Here is a 16863-nt window from a genome sequence, read left to right on the forward strand (position 1 = left end):
AAGAAATAGATTTATATTTTTGCTTGCAACTTGTAGTGCTTTGCGAATTTCATTAGTTGCTCTTAAAAGAAATAGATTTATATTTTTGCTTGCAACTTGTAGTGCTTTGCGAATTTCATTAGTTGCTCTTAAAAGAAATAGATTTATATTTTTGCTTGCAACTTGTAGTGCTTTGCGAATTTAATCAGTTGCGCTTAAAATAAATAGATTTATATTTTTGCTTGCAACTTGTAGTGCTTTGCGAATTTCATTAGTTGCTCTTAAAAGAAATAGATTTATATTTTTGCTTGCAACTTGTAGTGCTTTGCGAATTTAATCAGTTGCTCTTAAAAGAAATAGATTTATATTTTTGCTTGCAACATGTAGTGCTTTGCGAATTTAATCAGTTGCTCTTAAAAGAAATAGATTTATATTTTTGCTTGCAACTTGTAATGCTTTGCGAATTTCATTAGTTGCTCTTCAAAGAAATAGATTTATATTTTTGTTTGCAACTTGTAGTGCTTTGCGAATTTCATTAGTTGCTCTTAAAAGAAATAGATTTATATTTTTGCTTGCAACTTGTAGTGCTTTGGGAATTTCATTAGTTGCTCTTAAAAGAAATAGATTTATATTTTTGCTTGCAACTTGTAGTGCTTTGCGAATTTCATTAGTTGCTCTTAAAAGAAATAGATTTATATTTTTGCTTGCAACTTGTAGTGCTTTGCGAATTTCATTAGTTGCTCTTAAAAGAAATAGATTTATATTTTTGCTTGCAACTTGTAGCGCTTTTATGTTATTTTTATGTCGAAAAAACTAATTAATGGATTTTGTTTGACACTTCGTACTATGCAAAAACAAGCCAGGAAAAAGAAAAAAAATGCCGAAAGAAATAATAATTCATTTTTTTTTTTTTGTGTGTGAAGAAAACAGAAAAAAGACGCGGTATCTTGTAATGTTAATTGTTTCTCAGAGATTAAGTAACTGCATATTTTCTTGTGGTGTTATTTTATTATTTTGTTCTCTTGCGTAATATGTAGAGACAGATGACAAAATTGAAGCATGATAAATACAACAAAGAAAACCTCCAGGTATTTCGAGTAAATTAAAAAATGATGAATTAGGTTTTAGTTAGCCAAATAATTACGTCAAGATGGGTTGTTTGTATGTTGTGAATGTTTTTTTATTTATGTTGTTTTGTATGGTGTTAAAGCTTTTTGTTTATGTTGTTTGTATGGGGTTAACGTATTTTGTTTATGTTGTTTGTATGGTGTTAACGTATTTTGTTTATGTTATTTGTATGGTGTTAACGTATTTTGTTTATGTAATTTGTATGGCGTTAACGTATTTTGTTTACGTTGTTTGTATGGTGTTAAAGTTTTTTGCTTATGTTGTTTGTATGGTGTTAAATTTTTTTGTTTATACTGTTTGTACGTTGTTAACGTATTTTGTTTATGTTGTTTGTATGTGTTAATGTTTTTTGTTTATGTTGTTAGTAAGGTGTTAACGTATTTTGTTTATGTTGTTTGTATGGCGTTAAAGTATTTTGTTTATGTTGATTGTACGGTGCTAATGTTTTTTGTTTATGTTGTTTGTATGGTGTTAACGTATTTTGTTTATGTTGTTTGTATGGTGTTAAAGTATTTTGTTTCGGTTGTTTGTATGGCGTTAAAGTATTTTTTTTTATATTGATTGTATGGTGCTAATGTTTTTTGTTTATGTTGTTTGTATGGTGTTAAAATTGTTTGTTTATGTTGTTTATATGATGCTAATGTTTTTTATGTTGTTTGTGTGGCGTTAATATTTTTTGTTTATGTTGTTTGTGTATTTTTCATGTTTATGGTATAAAGGTTTTTTTTGTTTATGTTGTTTGCACAGTGTTATTGTTAGTTTTTCTTGTTTGTATTTTCTTGTTAAATGTTTTTTGTTAAAGTTTTTTTGTTTATGTTGTTCGTATGGTGTTAAAGTTGCTGTTTATGTTGTTTGTATTATTTTTGTTCAAGTTATTAGTTTATGTTTTTTCTAGAGTATTAAAGATTTTGTTTATCTTGTTTATATAGTGTTAAGGTTGTTTGCTTATCTTGTTTGTATTGTTTTTTGTCAAGTTGTTTGTTTTTATTGATTGCATGGTGTTAAACTTGTTTATGTTGTTCGTGTTGCTTTTGTTAAAGTTGGTTGTTTATGTTGATTGAATGGTGTTAAATTTGTTTGTTTATGTTGCTTGTGTTGTGTTTTGTTTATGTTGTTTGTTTATGCTGTTTGTAGTGTCTTAAAGTTGTTTCTTTTTGATGCTTGTATGGTTTTAAAGTTGTTTGTTTATGTTGCTTGTATTGTTTTAAGTTGTTTGTTTATGTTGTTTGTATGATGTTAAAGTTGTTTGTTTGTGTTTGTATTTTTTGTTAAAATTGTTTGTTGATGTTGTCTGTATGTTGTTAAAGCTGCTTGTTTATGTTGTTTGTATTATGCTAAAGTTGTTTTTTATGTGATAACGTTCTCATTGAGATCTAGAATAAAACCTTTTTTTCAATGTTTTTTTTACTGTTGTTTTCTTTGCAAACAATGCACAGTCCAACTACATCGTAAGGTGATTCTATTTAGGACAAGATTTGCAGGGATACTAAGTAGGGAGTTTTACAGTGAAATGTCTGTTCACATTACACTTGCACATCTGCATGTCAGTATAGCATAAAGAACACTTGCGTTCATGCAAGTCAGGGATGCACTGGCCTGGTGTATAATGAAGTGCATATTACGAGCACTTGCGTTCATGCAAGTCTAGTCTATATAAATATACGTGTGTATGAAACCGATGCTCGTATATTGTCTAGTGATTATAAATGTGTGTGTGTGTGTGTGTGTTTACATATATTCAAACAGATTTCACGTAATGGATAAGATAACAGTCATTAATTCGGGACGGGTTCAAGAAATATGACACATAAGCACACAATTGCCGTTTACTAACCTTAGATTGTGGCTCCCTTCATCTCTCGGACACAGCCAGAAAACGTTTCATCGTGAAGCAGTATGGTCCAAAAGAGGCAGGTTTTTCAGTTAAAACTTGGAGAAATAGATTTTCCACACAGCGAGAAAAGCTGTAACAATGGCAGGATCATTCTACCGCTCTAGTAGATATCTCACTGCTGATGCAATTCTTTAACCATGTAATAGTCAAATACGTCCAAGGATGGAGTACTGTTGCCACATCTGGACATGAGTAGCTAGAAGCATCTTATCCCGCCTTGACAGAGTTCAAAATAGACTTCGTAGCCTAGTGGGGGATGCCCTTTTCTCTTTACTGCAACCTTTTTCCCACAGAAGGGACGTTGCGAGCTTGTCTTTGCTTTATCGTTATTTTCATGGCAAGTGCTCGTCTGACTTTCAATCTCGAGTCCCCCCTCGCCAAACTTTCACAAAAAACACTCGTTTATCTGACACTATTACTCATCACAACTCTCGTTAATGATTTAACTCTACAAAATTTCCGTTAACAATTTTTACTATCTTCCTTGTTTTCAGTCCACGTGTGTCGTATTCAGTCTTGGAAAAATATATTTTCGTGGTCTAGTTTTCTTTTCTGTAAACATAGTTCCATTCGTATATTTTGTATGCGTGCATCGAAACATGAAATCAACTGAATAACAATAAATAATCTTAGTAAAAGAATCTTTTTTTCATTCCGTTTAAACAAAAACTGGTTTTACTATTTGAATGAGAATAACAAAAAAATAAAAAAAATAAAAAATGACCCTTTGCGAAACGGTATCAAGCAGAACCCACGTTATCTTGTGCTCTTGGCTCCCATCGCCTAAAATGATTGGAAGTGGAAGCCTTTTCAGGGTATTGAATTATGCGAATCGCTTAATTTATGACACAAGAGCGCGATACGATTCAGCAAAAGAAAAACGTTCCGGTCCAAAGAGCATGAGTTCCCCAAAAGACACCCAGTCGATATTCGTTCAGCTAATTTATAATGACGCGATATCCGTTTAAGGATTATCAAGCGTTTAGTCAAAACATCTAGTATTACAGCACACACACACACACACACACACACACACACACACACACACACACACACACACACACACACACACACACACACACACACACACACACACACACACACACACACACACACACACACACACACACACACACACACACACACACACACACACACACACACACACACACACACACACACACACACACACACACACACACACACACACACACACACACACACACACACACACACACACACACACACACACACACACACACACACACACACACACACACACACACACACACACACACACACACACACACACACACACACACACACACACACACACACACACACACACACACACACACACACACACACACACACACACACACACACACACACACACACACACACACACACACACACACACACACACACACACACACACACACACACACACACACACACACACACACACACACACACACACACACACACACACACACACACACACACACACACACACACACACACACACACACACACACACACACACACACACACACACACACACACACACACACACACACACACACACACACACACACACACACACACACACACACACACACACACACACACACATATACTAGCAGACGTAACCGGCGGTGCGCGGTACTAAACGTAACGTTTAATTCTCTTAAAAAAGAAGTAAAGAAAAAAATGGAAAGAAACTGAGACATGTGGATGTGAGTTTTCTGTTTTTTCTCAACAGTTCTATTTCTTGTAATTAAAAAAAAATACTCAAGCTGAGATGGAAATAAAAACCTAAAGATACTGAGTCGAATACGAAAACGATTAGGTTAGCTTACCACGATCTTTAAAAAGGGTTTTCAAACCTACTTAGATAAAAAGCCGATGACCCAGCCCAAGTATAAAATTTTCAATTCTGCCCCCTTAGCAGCACATTGTTCTCAGATGAAAAAGTTTTCCACGTGTTTGAAACCCTTTATACCAAATATCAAGTTACTAGATCAAAAACTCGTTGAGACGAAGGGAGGTTGCTAGCCTTTGTTTTATCGTTATTTCCTCGAGAAGTGCTCGTCTGAACTCCAATCTCTGGTCTCCCCTCGGCAATATTTTTCGAAAAACACCTGTCTAGCTGAAACCACTGTCAATAACTTTCCCCACTCTTTAACTGTGCCTAAACGTAGATTCCACGAATAATGCTTCTTTCTTAGAACTGTACGCCTGTGGAACTCTCTTCCGTTTGCCTGTTTCACAGCTGACTACAACTTGGTTGTCTTCAAGTCCAATATAAACAAATTCTTGATGAACCGTCCCTTAAGTAATCCAGTCTACCAAATTTTCATTAATAATGAATAGTACAATATTGTCCCATTGAAACAAAAACAAACTGAGACATGTGCATGCGAGTATTATGTTTCGTTTTTTCCAATAAGTTCAACTTTTGTAAGTAAAAAAAAAAGTACTCTATCTGAGATCAAAGTCCGAACTTAAAGACAGTTAATCAAGTCGATAACCATTAGACCGGCTTGCCTTTATCTTAGAAAACGGTTTTCAAACCCCGTGAAACATTTGACAAACAGATAAAAATCCGGTAGTTCTTAAGTAATAATAAAAATGTTGTCTCCTTAAAAGCTGTTTTTTTTTCAAATAAAAATCTATTACAAAGTTTTCCACATCGTTGAGTATATAGGTTGAGAAATGTCCTCACACACATTCTCACTTTTATAGATATAGAGATTCGAAAAAGCTTAAAGAAGTATATAAACCATCTTTAAGATTAGACCTATCACGATGTATAAAATTTAACAAGTAAAGCAATTATAGACAAGACAAAGTCATATGTTGGTGCACATGGATTTGTTTGTTGGTGTCATGAGGAGACAGTAATTGTGAATGTGAATGTGTAAAATCGAGCAGAGCAATTTGAAGGAAGCTCACTGATTATGCAATTTACCCTGTTTATCAACCATTTCTTTACGCGTACGTTATATATCGTCACACCTAATCCCATATCATATTATCCACTTCTATTCCTAATATAAAATTCACCTACATGAGTTTAACACAACCAGATTGCTTTATCCCTCTAGCTAGATGGTACATTAAAATGTTTGCTACTAGCCCTATAGCCCCTCTTCCGATGAAAAGCATTAGGCTTCGAAATACCTATGTATAAAGAGCATATAACACCTCCTCCAATTACTGTCTCCTTTTTACATTGACAAATAAATCAATGTATATTAACATATGACTTTGTCTTGTCTATAATAGCTTTTATATATAAACTAGCGCGACCTGTGGAAATTCCACAGGGAACTAATTCATATTTAATACATTAATGTTGGCATCCTGTAGATGTGCAGTGTAAATGGAGATGCTCTGATATTATTGTAGCTCTTTTGTTAAAACTGAAAAAAGTATTTATCTAAGCATGCAGTGACGCACCGTGTAGCCCGGTTCTAAAGTACGCTTAAATATTTTAATTCTTGCAGATTTCGTATATATTATTAGAGAGTTAACGCTCTAACAATTTTTGTATATTCTAAAGCTGTGATTTAAAAAAAAATATCTTATGACTTGAGCACATATATTATTAGAGAGTTAATGCTCTAACAATTTTTATATATTCTAAAGTTGTGATTTAAAAAAAAAATCTTATGACTTGAGCACATCAACTTGAATCAAAGCCGAAACCAAAACTTATATATATATATATATATATATATATATATATATATATATATATATATATATATATATATATATATATATATTTGAGTTCCTTCAGCTATAATCGAAACTGAAACCAAAACTTATGAAGAATCTTGATGAAATCATTTATAAAAAAAAATAATTTACTTGAGTGTCATCATCTATAATCGGAACCGAAACAAAAACTTATGAAGAATTCTTGGTAAAATTATTTATTACAAGAAATAGAACTCCATAACAATCAAACGACAGTCACTTGGATGTAAACGTTACACACAAAATAAATAACGCACACGCTATCATATATATATATATATATATATATATATATATATACTTTCAATTTGTCTTTACATAAGCATTAATGTATTGTCACACAGTCATGAGCATGTTTCAGCCTTCTAGTATTTAGTAACTAGAGACCTCTTCAGGCAACAACGCTTAGATTAAAAAACGAGATTCTTAATGAAAAACGAAAATCAACTTTCAGCGAATTAAGTTTTTTTGTAAAAAAAGGGGTGAAGTCCAGCTGTGCGGAGAACAAGGTTGATTAGGTATGTTTTTTATGTTGGCGTTAAGAAATCGTGTAGGTAGGGTTGGAGGTTGAGAAGTTAAGTTTTGGAACCAAAGTGGATATAGATGTTATCTTCAACAAGTGTTCGCTCTTTCTGCCCGCTGCCCATCTAAAACTTATATGAGCTAGTGTATTTTAATTCTTTGTTATTATTTTTTTTTAGTATTTTGATGGCTTTTAGGAAAAGGTTAAGATTTACATGGATCTATTGACCATTTCTTGGACTCCTAATCGGTTAAAGAAGATGAAGGGAAGAGGTAGGAGTGTCAGAATTAGCCATTAAAAAAGAGTGATTAAATAGGCTCCCTATCTTTCGAAGCTTATAACAATATGAATAATTTAATTTAAACCCTAATTTTTTTCTCAATAAATGGAGCAAAGACCAAATTTTTAAATAATAAAAGGTTTTATCGAAAAATATGCAATATTGTTTTCTTAATCGGTTTTCTTTAAGAAAGATTTCACAAAATTCAACGAATTTTAACTTAATCTAAAATAATAAATATATATAAAATCTTCCTGTTTTGAAATACGGATGGATACAAGGACATAAAAACAACACGTTCGCGTTAGCCGTCTAGTCTTGTGCGTGAAGAAATATGTGTCACCATATTGAAAACTAATCACATTTTACTTATCAGTTTTTGCCTCAAAAACATCCGAGAAATTTTTAAGTTTTTTTTCTCAAAGAAATACACGAGTTTTTGTTTTAATATATTTTATTTCTTCTTTATGTAGTGAATTTTTTTTAAATATCTAAAAAAAAAACCTTGAATGAAATAGAAAAAACAATCGTAATTCTACGAAGTTTTCTGGACAATATAACAAGATTATAAGGTTTCACTTAAAAAAAATTCAACGTGGTTTTAAAAAAAGGTTTTAAACTTTGGACGTTACAGGTAAATTTGCAAATAACTGTTCTTTCTTTTGTTTTAAATTAGCTTATTTTATTTATTAATCTTTTATCTTCAATTTGTGATATATAAATTTTTGATATATAAATTTGAGGTGAGAAAATTAATTATTTTCATTTGAATAGACATTTCACAATGGGAGGAATTTGTGAAAAAAGCTTGTCTAGAATATTATATTCAGTTTATTGGAAAGAGCATAAAATTTCAAATCGAACCTGAAAATATCGTAAAAATTGAACCGTTAGAAAAAGTTTGATAGATTTTTAAAGTTTAAAAATTGAAAAAAGTTTAACTCGTAAAATTTTATTGATTTCATTACGTAAAAAACATGGCTGCATGAACGCGCGCAGTCACTTTGTAAACACTGTTTTTTTAAATAAAAAATAATATTCTATTTTTTTTTAACAACTTTAATAGTTTATTTTGGAAATATGTTTCATAAAGAAAATAAACAACCCACTTTAAATTATTACGAGTTTTTTATATTTTATTTGCAATTTTGTGTTAGGGGTGTCAAAAATTCCCCCCAAATTCTGCCACACCTAGAGAAGAGGAGTAGGAGATTTAGGAAAGAATATGAGAGGGGAAGACACAAAGGAGGATAGAAGAGGAAGGAGAGAGAGAGAGAGAGAGGGAGGAGAAAGAAAGAAAATGAAGGAAGAAGAGGGAGAAGAAAGAAGGGGGAGAGAGGGCCCATAATTTGTTTAATAGTGGTAGTTTGTTTTCTCTCGCTTTTCCAAGACTTATTATTCTAGACCACGTTTAATATTATTTACCATTACATTCGCTAGTTTCATGTTTGTTTATTTTATATTAGTATATTTAAAAATTAGCTATTTATAGTCTTAAGCGTTTCGTAATAATAGTAATTGCAAACTCAGAATGTATATCATTACCAAAACCTTTAATGATCAAATGCAGTCATTTGTTATGACAGCAATAATAATAATTTAAAACAATGGAGGATGATTGGGAATTCTGTTGAGGCATTATCTACTAACTAGCAATGGTATTATTCAATGAAGGTTATATTAATTATTTGTAAATATTAATGTACACGTGAAAAAAACTATGTATACACATGTATCCATATATTGCTATGATACATAATTCAATGGATTAGATGCAGTAGTGGAAATTTGAGTTAAATTAAAAGCATTTAAAACGGAATAATTCCAAATAACTCTAAATCCCTTTTCACATAAATATTCCAAAAACTTGTCTAATTCACATTCCTCTGCTAATTGACCCTCTACGAGTATGTTTAAGATTTATGGCGGCTATTACACGCCCACACATATACCTTTCTTTCTAGTTTTTCATTATCTCTGTCTCTGTTTTATTTAACACGATTATTTCCTCTTTATTTCTATATCCCTACACAGACCCTAATCTGTATCGCTATTTGTCGTCTTTACATAAACCAAATCTTATTCACTATTCCTATTTTTAAAAACATTTGACGAAAAACCCTTATATAAATTCTCTATGACGGGGAAGATCTGATGTTTTCATTGCAAAATTTGCTTTCGTATAAACTGTATCGTCTGAAGAGGTCTGTAGTTACTCATAACTAGCTGACCGAAACATGCCCATGAATGTGTAGCTACATATTAAAAAGAAATAAAAAGTATACTTTACTCTACTTCGGTATTGAGCACTCTTGTATTAACCTCGTAAAACTTCATTTGTTACTTTACCTCTGGAAAATAATAACCTCGGATATATATATATATATATATATATATGTATATATATATATATATATATATATATATATATATATATATATATATATATATATATATATATAGTAAGTTATAAAATATATATGGCGATTAAGCTACACTGAATATTCAGCGTTTCATCCACTCTAGGATTCTTCAGCCTTATGCAAGAATTTTGTGGCTGTCTCGCGTTTTTATTCAAAATTCTCGTATAAGCCTGAAGAATCCTAGAGTGGATGAAACAGGGAATATTCAGTGTAGCTTAATCGCCATATATATTTTATAACTTACTAACTAGCTCTACCTACGTATTGAGCACTATTGAAGTAAATCCTTAAAGTTTACGCATAAATTTATACTTTTGTATATTAATTTTATGTGAATAAATATAGTAGTTATACATATATATATATATATATATATATATATATGGTATAATTTATAAAAATATATTATAACAATTATGCTATACAGAGGCTTCCATGTCTTATCTAAAAAGGTAATCATCAGGCTAAAGTAACGATTCTTGCCTAACCCTAACCCTAACCCTCCTTATTCCATTTTATGTGGGTACATGAACTAGTATATATATATATATATGTATATATATATATATTTATATATATTTCTGTAGAAATATATTTTCTTATAATATATATCAATCCTTATTTAAGAAGATCAATATAATTACAGAGCAATATAGAGAATAAATGACAAATATTTTTTTTTACACAGGCATCACCACATTATCAAGGCCAAGAGGCCACTCGAGGATAAGGGTTAAAGAGTGTACAGTAGAAATTGGACAATATAGTAATCAGTTCAGTAAATTTGTTAACTTGTTTACGTTAGACTTGAAGACAACCATATTGTAGTAAGTCGGAGAGCAGGAAAACGGAAGACAATTCCACAGGCGTGCAGTTCTAAGAAAGAAGCTTTGTTCATGGAATCTACGTTTAGGTTTAGGCACGGATAAAGAGTGGGGGGAGTTATTGATAGTGTTTACAGCTAGACGAGTATTTCTTGTGAAAGTTTGGCGATAGGGGACCATAGACTGAAGCTCAGTCGAACACTTTCCATGAAAATAACGATACATCAGAGACAAACTCACATCTCTTCTGTGAGATAGAGGTTGCAGGGAAGAGGAAAGGACATCTCCTATGAGGCTACTGAGTCTATTTTGAACTCTATCAAGGCAGGACAAGTCCTTTCTAGCAGCTCCTGCCCAGATGTGGAAACAGTATTCCATCCTTGGACGTACCTGGCTTTATATAGACAGAGAATTGCATCAGCAGTGAGATATCTACTGGAACGATAGAAAGATCCCACCATTTTTCCAGCGGCCTTGGCAACAGATTTGATGTACGTGTTCCATTTAAGATCAGGAGTAACGCTCAAGCCCAGACGCTTCTCAAAACTTGAGGCCTCCTGAAGTTATATTCCAAAATTCACGATGTTTACCATGTTATGATTTATTCCTTTAATTCAGTTGACTTATACAATTCTTGGCAGTTGCGCAAAATCAATCACTTAATTGCTATATCAATCAGTGAATCTATTATAACCTTAACTCATCAGAAGAAATGGCAACAATCAATCCATCAAAAGGAATTGAAGTGTGATTTGACATGATTAAAATCCGAAAATTGGAAGAGAGACTGCAAATACCTTTTTATTTTTCCATTAGGCCATATTGAATTTTTATCAAACAAAATCATTAAACCCAACTATTCGTACTAACAATTTTAATTAACCTATTAATTCTCAACTAAAATTTTCTATTTAATAATTAATAAATTTATTAATTCTAATTATGTATGCATACTTATGAAAATGATATCAACAATTTATAAACTATTATACATGTTTGTATATACAAAACTAAAGTAAGCTAAAAACAAAAACAAAAACAAAAAAAAAACGATTGATCATTACGGTCGGTTATCATACTAATCAATTAATTTGAATTGAAAACCGTACATAATTCAATTCTGTTAGCTATTATAATAAAGCTGATTAATCATTACAATTATAATTTTTAAAATCATACGATTAAAAAAACTGTGCTTACGTTTTGTTAAATTTAAATATATTCTGAAAACTCCTTTATATGGTAATTATAAATAATTAAATTTGCTTAATAAAGCGAGGCAGAATTACCTCCCTTGGAACAAATCTAACGAAATATTGAAATCAATCAAAATGGATGGCTCTCGTCTTGGGGAGGCTTCATGTCTTGACAAGCTCCTGGGTTTGACCTTTACTTCTGATTTGAAATGGAACATGTATATCAAGTCTGTTCCCCGGGCCGCTGGGAAAATGGTGGGATCCTTCTACCGCTCCAGAAGATATCTCACTACTGATGCAATTCTCTATCTGTATAAAAGCCAAGTACGTCCAAAGATGGAATACTACTGCCATATCTGGGCTGGAGCTGATAAAAACAGCCTATCCTGCCTTGACAAAGTACAAAATAGACTTCGTGGCTTAGTGGAGGATGCCCTTTTCTCTGCCCTGTAACCTCTCTCCCACAGAAGAGACGTTGCAATATAAAATGTCTGTAATGAAAATAATTTCAATCATGAGTTATTAAGTTGTACTTCATATCTTCTAATGCTGAATTGTAAATTTATTAATTACTTACATTTATTTTAATTTTTATTCATTTATTTATATATTTATTCATATTATTATCAATATCAGCCCCATCATTATTATTTATATTGAAAGTAATATTTTTAATTTTATATTTCACAAACCTTAATTAATTCTACATACGACAATTCATAAATATTTTTCGAACTTGTTTCTTATTTAATCATAATTATTATTTATCATTGTATATATCCTACTTCTTTGATAAGTATGTTTCAGAGTTTCTTATTTCGATAACATGTAATTTTAATTGTAATTAAATAAAAGTATATTTAAGTTAAAACTAATTCTAATTTTAATTCTAGTTAATAATATTTATAAATATTTTTTAGACCTAAACATTCTAGACAATATCCAACTCAGGTTTTTCTTATACTTTAAACCCCCTCTCCTATGTACTTTAATTAAAATTTTTTATTTTTTGTTTATTTTTTATTTTTATTTTTTTTTTATAATTTAACGAATAATTCCGAAATGAATTTATGGACGTTAATTCAATGAGTATATTAAAATATATAGTTTATCTTAATAGATTTTCAATCGATATCTTATTATAACCTTAACATTGATTTTTACATTCATTCTAACAATTAATCTATTTTGTTCATACATTTGAAACCACTTATCAATCAATTAATAATCACTTGTTTCATCATATACATTTTATTTTTAGATCAATATTTGGAGTCAGATTACTATGAATATATTTTAATATTATGATTATTACTATTTAGTTTTTCTAATCCATAAATTGCCTTACTTAATAAACTCAAGTTTACCATCTATAAACATTACTATCAAACTAAGTAATAATATCATGATTCATGTTTATTCCCTATGCTAATTCAATATGTGATTCTTCCTCCACTCCTAATTGTATGATATCGATGTACGCTCTTTTTTATCACCCCCGTAAAATAATATATATTGATTATTTAATAATCCTTCTACATTTGTCTCTTTGTTTATTTTTGCATTGTTAGAACTTATAATAGTTTTAACTAAATTAGTCGACGTCGAAAAAGATAATTTAACGTCATTCCGGTTTATAATTTTACTTAGACTATGTCCAGTAGGGAAATTTTTCTCGATAATTTGAAAAAAAAAATCTTTTGGTAAATTATTTTTAATGAGTGCACTGTAAGGAGGATTAAACCAAACACAATTTCTACGTCTATTTCTCTTTTTAATGGTATTTCTGTTGTTAATTTGGGGCTTACTGATATTGTCTATAACATTATTTTTATTATCAGTAATGTTTTTTCTACTATTTACATAATTGGATTTATCCATTACCATATTGTATGAAATAACATGTGACGGTTTCGGTTTTGATATTTTCCCTTCCTCTTATGCTTTATATACATTGTTAATATATTTTATTTCGCATTTATATCCAGATCTGGCTAGTGTTTTGTTGTAATATGCTTTCTTGTTATTAAAAATATTTTCATTTTGGGATAATTTGGAAATTCTTTTTGATATACAAGGTATAATTGCTTTTTTCGTTGATATTGGGTGGTTTGATTTATAATCAATATAGTATAAAGTTTGATTTATAATCAATATAGTATAAAGTTTGATTTATAATCAATATAGTATAAAGTTTGATTAGATTTATGATAAGATTCATACGTATTGTTAATTAGATTCAAGTGACATCTAGGAAATTAACTACTTTATGATTTTTATCTATAGTTATCGTTAAGTCAATATCTTTAAAGAAATTATATATCCTTTGACTAATCCTTTCTAAACTTCTAATTCCAGAGTTAATGAAAAATAGTACATCATCCCTATAGAAACCTTCCTTTATATTTGGTTCCTTTTTCCCCAACTTTTTCAGAATATAGAGGCCAACCAGATCAGTTACTTGTGCAGAGTCTGCACCCACTGTAACATCAAAGTTAGATCCTCTATTTTTCTTAGTCCAATATTTGTTATTATATTTAATTAAAATTCTTCTGACTAATTTAACTATGTCAATTTCCAATTTAGTAATGTTAGTTTCAAATTTCGCAAATTCTAATGCCAAATATAACACTTTAGGAGAAATAGATGGGTAATATGAGTCAATGTCAAACATTATAAACTTACTGTTATTGCATTTAGGCAATGTATCAAACCAATTCCAAACTTCGTCTGATGAAGACCATAGAATTGTATAAGTCAACTGAATTAAAGGAACAAATTATAAGATGATCAACATAATGAATTTTGGAATATAATATTTTGTCATTTATTCTCTATATATCTGAGTGTGGGGGAGGTAGGTATATATTACTATTTATACAATAGGCGTTTTCACACAGGCCATCATCAAAGATCTTTCCTCAACAAAAAGCCTGTGCTGTTCCCTGGAATTTGAGTAACAACAATTCTCCACAGAATGATTATCATCATCATTATATAATTCTGTTCTCCATACGATATTTAACATCAATACTTATGATAGTAAAATTATGTCTACAATAGTTTTTCTTATTCCATCAACATCCATTACATGCTTTCGAATCGCGGCATATTTCTGAATAAAAATCTTAAGAAATAATGGAAATTCAGGAAACCTTGCTTAATGCGTGTCCAATAATCATAGATTAAATTCAATGTAAGTTTTATATATTTCAATTTTTAAACAGAGGGTGTTGTTTCTGTATTATGCCCCGCAAAAACCCTTTTAAAATGCCACACACAAAATTGAAATTTGCACCACATTTATTAATGTCTGGTATTTATTGTTAAAATTTCGCAGAAATCGTAAATATCTGATTTTTTTTTCATGAAGAGCTCCTCTTTTTGCCAGCGGTGCATAAATTAAACTGGATGTAATTGCAAACTTCCTTTAAGTACAAATATGTAAATATGCTGGCAGGCCGCATGACTTTGTTTTATCATTAAATCTATATTCTAGTTAATTCAGAAAATATGCAGGCGAGTATAATGTTTGTTCTAGACAGTTCACTTCTTTAAGTACAAAAAAAAAAAAGAAACAAATACTCGTGCTGAGATCGAAGCCAAAACCTAAAGACAGTGAGTCAGGTACGATAACCATTAGACCAGCTTGTTTAAAAGACGTTTTTAAACCTACTTAATTCTAACATAAAGCAGCTGTCATGTTTCACAGCCGCGCATGCGCATTTATGAAACTATTAGTAAACAAATAGAAATCCTATAAGGCACACGTACTAATTTTATACTAATTTTTCATTTTGGACTCTTCAGTAGCCTATTTTTCGGATGAAACCGATTTAAAAGTTTTCCACATGTCTGAATACCCTATATACCAAATTTCAAGTCTGTAGATTACAAATTCGTTAAGTATATAGGTTGAGAGAGTACCCTCTCACATGCCGTATTCTCACGTTTATAGATATACTAGAAAGCTGTCCGGCGTAGCCCGGTCGTAAAATACGCATGAATATTATATTTTAATTTATACAGAAGCTGATACATGAACAATCGTGTATTTTTTTTTCTGAACAGTCCACTTCTCGTAAGTAAAAAAATAAACAAATATTCGAGCTGAGATCGAAACCAAGCTCTAAAGACAGTGTGTCAACTACGATAACCATCTAGCCAGCGTGACAAGCTCCTTAAGAACTGTTTCCAAACCGACTTATATTAAATATAAGGAATCTGTAATGTGAACCATTCACGCATGCACATTCGTGAAACAGTTAATAAATAGATAAATATCTGAGAAATGGCGCATCGCGTGCGTTGATTCTTGTGAAACTAAATTGTTTTTGCCCTTCCACGACATTTAAAGTAAAATAACATTCATCAAATCCCGGACCCAACTACTGCAATAACTTTTTTATGCGAAAGTTGACCTTATCCGTCAACATCGTCTCCTCTTAGAGCGATGCACTAATTTTTGTATAAACGTTTCTCTTTAACCTCAAAATACGCTTCAGTTTTCGATATCATTTCTTTATTAGAGCCAAATCCCTTTCCCCGGTGTATTATTTTGAAATTTGAAAACAAGCCAGTAGAAATTCGAAATGCAGTTCATGTAGTTTTGCAATTAATGCGACCCATTATTTTGAAAATTTCAAACCGACTTAAATAACAGTATTTATAAACTATGAGGATAAAATTTTGATACATTTAATTGGAGGACGAGTACTTGATCAAAATCATATAGATCTTTTACTTGAGCACTGTCGAAATAAATAAGTTAAGAACACTTATATCATATATCAATCAAATTGTGAACAAACAAATGAAGAGAAAGATAGGAATACGAATATATATATA

The sequence above is a fragment of the Euprymna scolopes genome, chromosome 30 (assembly GCF_053919585.1).
Source record: "Euprymna scolopes isolate OS-2025 chromosome 30, ASM5391958v1, whole genome shotgun sequence".
NCBI classification, from domain to species: domain Eukaryota; kingdom Metazoa; phylum Mollusca; class Cephalopoda; order Sepiida; family Sepiolidae; genus Euprymna; species Euprymna scolopes.